The 7,364-nt window shown below is 42.2% G+C and overlaps 1 non-coding gene across 1 annotated transcript; it reads left to right on the plus strand.

The window, feature by feature from the left end:
• Window positions 1–5,895: 5,895 nt before the first annotated feature.
• Window positions 5,896–5,969, plus strand: TRNAW-CCA. The gene has a single exon. It is a non-coding gene; the product is annotated as a tRNA-Trp (tRNA).
• Window positions 5,970–7,364: the final 1,395 nt, after the last annotated feature.

Here is a 7,364-nt window from a genome sequence, read left to right on the forward strand (position 1 = left end):
ATCTCTAACAATCCCAATTTGTGAAATAGTATCTCTATTGGCAAGTTTAATTGTGACATCAATATCTTCTAACTCAGCAGGTGCAATATCATGCATAATTTCTTTGATATAAGAATAGGTATTGCACTAGCACTAGCACCCATATCACATAAGCCATGATAACAATGATCTCCTATTTTAACAATAACAGGCATGCCTATAACAGGTCTAGGTTTATCTTTAGCACCAGGCTTTAGCAATTCTAGCAGTTTCATCAGAAATAAATAACATGCCCATCAATATTATCAGCCAAGAGATCTTACAATAGCAATATTAGGTTCAACTTTAACTTGTTCAGGTGTATAAGTTCTAATATTGCTTTTACGAACCACAGTTGAAGCTTTAGCATGATCCTTTATCCTAACAGGAAAGGTGGTTTCTCAACATAAGCAGTAGGAACAATAGGATCATTATAAGTGATAGTCTTTTCTTCAACTTTAATAGGTGCACTACTTTTACTTCTATGGGAGGATGATATTTAAACCACTTCTCCTTAGGGAGATCAACATGAGTAGCAAAAGATTCACAGAAAAAGCTACTATCTCAGAGTCAAGTCCATATTTAGTGCTAAATTTACAGAAACATCGGTATCCATAAAAGATTTAACACAATCAAACTTAGGTGTTATACCTGACTCCTTACCTTCGTCAGATCCCAATCTTCAGAGTTGCGTTTAATTCTTTCCAATAAATCCATTTGAATTCAATAGTCTTCATCATAAAGAACCAGTACAAGAAGTATCGAGCATGGAGCGATTGTTGTCGAGAAAGCCGAGCATAAAATATTTGAATAATCATTTCTCTTGAGAGCTCATGATTGGGGCATGAATATAACATTGACTTAAGCCTCCCCCAAGCATTGAGCGATGCTTTCTCCTTCGCGAGGCCAAAAATTATATATTATACGATCACGATGAACAAGATGCATAGGATAAAACTTTGATGAAATTCCAATTTCAATCGTTTGTCCATGATCCCATATCATCACATAGCCTATACCATGTCAATGCATCTCCCTTCAAAGATAAAGGGAAGACCTTCTTCTTGATAACATCATCGGGCATACCTGCAAGCTTAAATAATCCACAAACTTCATCCACATAGATTAGGTGTAAATCGGGATGCAATGTTCCATCTCCTGCAAAAGGATTAGCTAGCAGTTTCTCTATCATACCCGAAGGAATTTCAAAGTAAAAATCATTTTCAGTAGGTTCAGTAGGTTGAGGAGCAACTCTTTGGTTTACTGGTCGGAGTGAAGATAGCCCGAACAAGCCCCTTAGAGGATTACTTTCCATAGTAACAAGTGACAGTAAATTTCAGCACACTATATAAATTTTTGCCAAATTCCACCTACCAGAGGCGCTTCATTCCCCGGCAACGGCGCCACATGTTAAAGAGCGATTGGAGAAACGGTTGAGCAGTTGGAAAGGCAAGTTGCTCTCCATTGGAGGGTGACTAGTTTTGATCAATTCTGTTCTCACAAACATGGTTCTCTACATGCTCTCATTTTTTCAAATTCCCAAAGGGGTTCTGCAAAGACTGGATTACTTTAGATCCAGATTCTTTTGGCAAGGAGATAGTGAAAATAAAAAGTATGGGCTAACAAAATGGAGTGTGGTTTGTCGACCAAAAGACCAGGGAGGTTTAGGTGTTCAAGACCTCCAGGTTAAGAATGATGCCTTGCTCAGTAAATGGCTGTTCAAGCTACTTACCGAGGATGGTGTTTGGCAAACCCTGTTGCGCAATAAGTATCTAGGCCAAAAAGCGTTGTCCCAGGCATATTGGAAACCTGGTGACTCATATTTTTGGTCTGGTCTGATGGCGGTAAAGAAATATCTATTCCGCTTTGGATCATTCGCGATAAAGGACGGCTCCGAGATACGTTTTGGGGAGGACATGTGGCTAGGAAACACCACTCTTCAGGAACAATATCCGGCCTTGTACCGAGTTGTACGCGATAAGAATGATACTCTTGCGCACGTGCTCAGCTCCTCCCCGCTAAATGTATCATTTAGGAGGGATTTGGTTGGCCTCCGCTTTGCGTCATGGCAACATCTTCTATCCCGTTTGGATTCGGTTAACTTGACACAAGGCAGGGATGTGTTTCGCTGGAATCTCACTACATCTGGGTCCTACACAGTTGACTCTATGTATCGTGCACTCTCGCACTCAGAGGCTCCATTGAATAATAATAAACTAATATGGAAATCAAAGATGCCACTAAAAATAAGATTTTCATGTGGTATCTTTCGGAGAGGAGTTGTGCTAACAAAAGACAACCTCGCTCGACGCAACTGGCAAGGAAGTAAGAAGTGTAGCTTTTGTACTCATGACGAGACAATTAAACACCTCTTCTTTCAGTGCAAGTTCGCCGTTCTATATGGTCAGTCATCCAAATAGCGTCAATTTGTATCCACCAACAAGTGTTGCCAATATATATGGTCACTGGCTTGATGGAATACCAAATACTTTTAGTACGCTAATACGGGTGGGAGCGTCTGCCTTATTATGGTCGCTTTGGCTATATAGAAACGATTGTGTTTTTAATGGCAAAACATCTTCTTCTATGTAGGTTATTTACCGTTGTACGCACTGGCTTCGTAAGTGGTCTACGCTACAGCGAACGGAGTATCAATCGTGTTCAAGGCGGTGTGTATGCGGTTGGAGCGGGTGGCCAGGGAGGTTTTTACCCAACATGGGTGGACAACATAATCTCCGGATCGGTCCACCTCCTCCGTCGACATTGCATAGTTTTGGACTCATATGGCTTTACTGTTGCGACTTGTCTCTTTTTTTACATACTTTGCTAGACTCTTCGTTAAGGCTGTGTGCATCTTAACTATGCAGAGGCCGGGTGTCACTCATTATGCTTTGTATCCACTTGATGCTACATTATGAGTTAATAAAAGCGCCCTTTATCGAAAAAAGAACATCATGGTCTTGGCTGAGGCCCCTGTTCTATTCGACCGTTCGCTAGGAAATGTCAATTTCAGGGTGGAAAGAACGTCGGCAATGATAAGACATTTTTTTATTGTCTATTCACGTTGTAGAGAAGTAGTTGAGATGAGCCTGTATGAACTCCAGTCATGCAAGTAGGTGCAAGGAGTGACTGGCGATGGCTCATCGACCAACTGATGTGGGCATACTTATCTTGTGAATTGAGGATGAATTCTTCATGGAGGCGGACAAGACGCCCATGCTGCAGATAACAATATAAATATGCCCGCATACAAACTCAAGAAGCCCACATATAAACTCCATCCCACATACAAACTCAAGATGTCAACCTGTGAGAGCCCATATACAATGCACACGAAACACCACAGTTCGGGCTTCAACTCATACTCCCAAGGCATTCCCATCTATCATACAGAGTCTCTTTTTCAGGCTGGGACCTATATTCCCGATGCATCCTATTCATAGTCTCTAATATTGAATCCCACCATGAACCACGCGGATACACCCCAATGACCATCGTCCTCGTATATCCAGGAAGGTAGTCACTCTTCTGTCCCTACTAACAATTACAACTCGACAAGAGAAGTTTATCCGGGATGGAGCACACGAAGGTCAAAAGGGAAACTGTTCAACTAGGGATGATGGAACATTGTGTAGTAGTAGCTGTGCAATTATATATTATCCGACTACACCACCATAAATAGAACATAATTAAATACAATGAAAGTTGAGCTACTAATTTTGACTTTAAGTGCAAATAATGAGTAGATCGTGGTGAACTGCCCAAGAATATACGGTACAATTATGAATGGCATTCACACCAAAGAAAACTAACGTAGACATGGCTACATGTACCACTAGCAATCTAAGAGCATCTCTACCTGATCCTCAAAACCGGTAAAAGGAGTAAAAAAATATGTTTTAGGGAGCTAAACCAGACCTAGCCGAACACTTATCTGGTTTAGCACCAAAAAAATTATATTCCTCCCATTGACCATCACTAATATTTACCGAGATGCGGCTGAATCTGAGGATAAAAATCCCCCCCCACCAGTGCCGCATCTCTCTCTCTCTCTCTCTCTCTCTCTCTCTCTCTCTCTCTCTCTCTCTCTCGCACCACATTGACCTGGCACACCAGCACCGCAGCCACCACGCTCCCCCGCCAGCACTTTCAATAGACCGGCATTGCCCCCGAAATTGCGGGATCCAGCCGTCTGAGGTCCCCGCCGCCACTTAGAAGCATGGACACGCATCGTGCTGCGCAACCAACCCAAGGACGTGGCAGCGCAGCCTCCTCCCACTGCTTCATCAACATGCCGCCACCTAAGAAGAAGAACCGTGACGTGCGGCAGTGGCTGTGGGGAATGCGGGTGTCAGAAATCAAGGATAGGGACACGATCCAACGCTACTTGTTTGTCTCCTTCCAAACGGAGAAGCTAGCCGTGAGGGCGTACAATGTGAAGGCAGTGGGTCTCTATGGCAACTTGACGAATATCAACTTCCCCCTCAGCAACCGGGAGGTCCTGGAGTTCGTCACCATTGACCCTCGAGTGGTCTCCCGTGGCGAGGAGCTGGAGAATCGGGAGGCCTTCAAGCGGCTCGATGTGGCGCACACCCATGAGGAGTACCTAGCCAAGCTTTGCCGGAATCATCAAGGGTTTGTCACCAAGGACTCTTGATTTCTCGAGTAATACAAGAAGGGGGCTATTGACGAGGCGGGGCTGTCTGGTGGGGAGGTCATCATCCTTTGCTCCAGCGACTCTGGCTCCTCTGTCTGATTGAACACATTCAAATCCATTTTGCCAGAACGGCTTCGCCATCCAGAGCTAGGCTGTAGCAGAGTATTTTTGACATAGAAATTTGCAAAATACATACGGATCTGAATGTGGCAGACCCGTTGACTAAACTTCTCTCACAAGCAAAACATGATCACACCTTAGTACTCTTTGGGTGTTAATCACATAGCGATGTGAACTAGATTACTGAATCTAGTAAACCCTTTGGGTGTTGGTCCCATGGCGATGTGAACTATGGATGTTAATCACATGATGATGTGAACTATCGATGTTAATCACATGGTGATGTGATCTAGATTATTAACTCTAGTGCAAGTGGGAGACTGAAGGAAATATGCCCTAGAGGAAATAATAAAGTTATTATTTATTTCCTTATTTCATGATAAATGTTTATTATTCATGCTAGAATTGTATTAACCGAAAACATAATACATGTGTGAATACATAGACAAACAGAGTGTCACTAGTATGCCTCTACTTGACTAGCTCATTAATCAAAGATGGTTATGTTTCCTAACCATAGACAAAGAGTTGTTATTTGATTAATGGGATCACATCATTGGATGAATGATCTGATTGACTTACCCATTCCGTTAGCTTATCACTTGATCGTTTAGTTTGTTGCTATTGCTTTCTTCATGACTTATACATGTTCCAATGACTATGAGATTATGCAACTCCCGTTTATTCATTCTTTATACGTTAGGTGATATGAGGTTGAACAGGCTTTAGAAAAAAATGCAAAGAAGGGTACATGAGGGTGGAATAAAAATCAAAAAGATGACCCCTTCTTTCTTCCTGAGCATTACCGATAAATATTCATTCTTTATACGTTAGGTTGGGTTTCAGATGTATATCATTTATTATATGAAACCAAAAAGAAGAAATGACAAGAAAGTTGTATATAGATGGAGGAATAAATTATGATGTGGAAAACAAGATAGGGGTTCAAATCCTATCATCCCTACCTATTACTTCTCCTATGGGCAGTAACGAGGGATCAATTGAGATCGATTCAAATTGGACAAAATTCAGAGTTTCATTTTTCTATATGCATGCGGTACAAAAATCATCCTTTTCTTTACTGCTTTATCTCCCGGAAAGCGCTCTTAGTTCAGTTCGGTAGAACGTGTGTCTCCAAAACCCAATGTCGTAGGTTCAAATCCTACAGAGCGTGATTCTGTTCTTGTTATGTCGAATCCAAAAAAAAGAACTTATATAAATATAAGAAAATGAGACAGTAATGAGGTCCATATCGTCATCGTAATAAAAAGAAAGATCTGCAAGCATTCTTTATGGGAGTCGGGGCTTTCTGATTTGAAGTTGCTGGAAAAGGACCTCTGTGATCGGTTGATCATTAGTCGTTTTTTTAAGGTAAGCGGGCAGGGGTTTCTTGATCGAAACCGAACTTCAATTCCACCCAGCTCAGATTCTATGCAGCAGTGGGGAAGACCTGTTTATACTTTTATTGAGAATTCCATTTCTTCCTGCCGCACCCCAATTCTTTCCCAGTAGTTGAAAATTGATATGATATCTTGAACCCAGGGGGCTCCTATGTTCTGGGCAGAGGCATTGATGCGGGCTATTAGAATAAGGTGGTAAGGTCCAGGCATCTTCAAACCCCACATATGCCCTCTTTGATCTAGTAAGGGGAATGAAAGAAACAGGAATGTTGCACAGTAAAGTGTCAGCACTCATCCCCAAACTCCATAGGCCCCGCAATAGAAAGAGTTTACTTCGGTGCCGGAGAGCCGAAACCGCTAACCGAAACAAGACATATTCACTTTGACCACAGCCACCCGCACTTGCCTACCCGACTGGCTAATTTAGCTATTTTCTCTTCAACCTTCCTCTAACCTAAAATAGTCGTACCGCTCCCCCTTTAGAGATAGATTTCTTTATTCTCTAAGCTAGCTAAACGCCCGAAACATAATAAGCTAAGCCTCCGTCGATTTAGCCAAAGCAGGCCTGGAGAAAATAATGGGAGTCAGTGTCCCTTAAACGCCTCGTTTCCTCTTCTTTACGGTGGCTTCTTCTTAAATGAAAGAAGATCTCTGCTGCGCTTATTCCTTCAAACTCGAAAACAGTGGTTATTACGACACCAGGTGAAATAGCTGCTTTTTCTTCTCTTCCTCCCCTCGACCTATTGAAGTTGCGCTCACCCGCAGCCCTAAGCCCTACAGTTCCTTCGCTTACCGCCTAATCTTAATCTATTGCCCTGCCTCCAAGAGAAGAAATGGCACCAACCGATACAATGGCAGCTAGTTCCAGGGAAGCTGCTTCAATGGAAGTTGGATTGCCTAGTTGCTTTTGAGTTCGATTTGAACTAGTTTCCAAGCTTTTTTTTCATCCATGCCTATAAGTATAATTATCTTTTCCAATCCGAGTGTTCCATCGGACTTACTCCATTTGCTTCTAGGGTCCATTTGCTTCTAGGGATAGATAGGGCTGGAGTCGTCAGTGCTAGAATGAAATGTGAATGAGAGCATAGATTGATTGTCTTACTGCATGTACGTATAGTAACCAAATAATAATACTAAGGGTCCCTAATACTAATCTCGACATGAGAGGA

Source organism: Triticum urartu, unplaced genomic scaffold (assembly GCF_003073215.2).
Source record: "Triticum urartu cultivar G1812 unplaced genomic scaffold, Tu2.1 TuUngrouped_contig_1410, whole genome shotgun sequence".
Classification (NCBI taxonomy): domain Eukaryota; kingdom Viridiplantae; phylum Streptophyta; class Magnoliopsida; order Poales; family Poaceae; genus Triticum; species Triticum urartu.